The following is a 1,737-nucleotide window of genomic DNA, read 5'->3' as shown; positions in this document are numbered from 1 at the left end:
GCTTTTCTTCCTATACCTCCAGCCCCTAATGCAAGGACATGAGAGATGCCCATTTGTGTTTGATGAATGAATGAGTGAATAAATGAATGAATGAGTGCCTGGAGATCAGAGTACATGGGATGAGTGTTTGCAGTTCTACATACTCAGGAAGCCCCAGCTGACATTCGGAGAAGAAGGAGACACAAAGGTGAGGGGATGCCGTGCAGTTAGCGTCACATGAAGAAAAACAAAATTTAAGGTGTCATCCTTAGAAGATGGAGGGATGACAGTTTCAAGGAGGATTTGTTCATCAGACGCTGGGAAGGAATTTCAACAGGTAAAACTGCATAGGTTTATAAGCATGAACAAGCATGTCAGCTATGTATTGAGCAGGTGCTCATTATTTGTGTCAAGCATTGTTCTAAGTGCCTTGTAAGCATTAAGCCATTTAAATTCTTCTAACAGTTGCATGAAACATTTAAGCATTACTATGTCTATTTTACAGATAAGGAAACTGAGGAGAGGGAGGTTAAGTACCCCCCTACCCTGCCCCCCAGGGGACACAACCAGTAAGTGACACCGTGAGGCTTTTAACCCAAAGAGTTTGGTTCCAGAAGTCTGTCTTGCTGCCTACAAGCCAGCCCTCGCTCTGCTGCTGGTGCTAACCTAAGGACTTGATACCTTTTTTAAGGCCCTCCTGAGAGGGAGGTATGATTCTCCTCCATTTTCAGATGAGAAAGCTGAGGCTCAAAGAGGTTGCCAAAGTTCAGCTAGCTGACTAGTGGCAGAGCCAGGATCTACAATCACAGCCATGCTCACTGTGTCCTGTGTCTTCCTGACACTCACGGCTCAGCTCTAAGCCTGGGTCACCTCCTCTGCCCCTCTCTCCATAGCTCTGGAACCTCAGCCAAGGCCCAGCAGATGGTGGCTCTCCATGCACATTTCTGACTCAGCCGCCCCCTCTCCACCCGCTGCTTCTCATCCCAGCTCTGAACCTCTAACCCACCATAGTTTCTGAGACAGGGACACCATCCCGACCTGGCATGAGATTAGGAACAGCTCAGGCCATCAGCATCTTTTGGGGGCAAAAATAGGCGCAGCTAAAATCTATTTATACATCCCCGATGGGCAGGAAGGCGACAGCCAGACCTGAGGAAAGGTTGTTCAAGGATTCAGCATGTCAGCATCCCGGGTACCTGAGCAGGCTGATGGGAGGTGTGTGCAGGACGGGGAGCCCCAGGCAGGCCCTCTGTCTCAGCTGGGAGGGCAGGATACTTTTCCCGGCTCTCCTTCACCCAGGCTCTCCTGCTCCTTCCTTCAGGGGCTTCCTTTGCACAATGGCTGGCAGGCTCAGGATGCCTCTGAAGCCAGGAAAAGGGGCACTTTGACTAGTCAACCCAGCCTCCTTGAAAGAGCCCTAGGCCCAAGCTGACCCCCCGGAGGATAATTGGAGCAGCATTTGAGCACACTATTTGGTTACTTTCATCTCAAGTGCTTGACCCAAAAGACATCTGGCACAGGCTCAGCTACTCAGTACCCCTTACTGGGGCGACATGTCACTGTGACAGTACTGTGCTTCCATTTCCCCATGTGTGAAGACAGAAAATTCTCAAGTGTTTAGCACACACAGGCTTGACCAAGGGAGACCCCCATGCCCTAGACAATAGCAGAAAAAATTTCCTTGTGTGGGCTGAGGGAGGTAGCATGGCTAGGGTGGGGGGCAGAAAAAGCTCAGGTTTCAGGATCCAGCAGATTTGG

Source organism: Pongo abelii, chromosome 15, assembly GCF_028885655.2.
Source record: "Pongo abelii isolate AG06213 chromosome 15, NHGRI_mPonAbe1-v2.0_pri, whole genome shotgun sequence".
Lineage (NCBI taxonomy): Eukaryota > Metazoa > Chordata > Mammalia > Primates > Hominidae > Pongo > Pongo abelii.
This window is presented reverse-complemented; position numbering follows the sequence as displayed.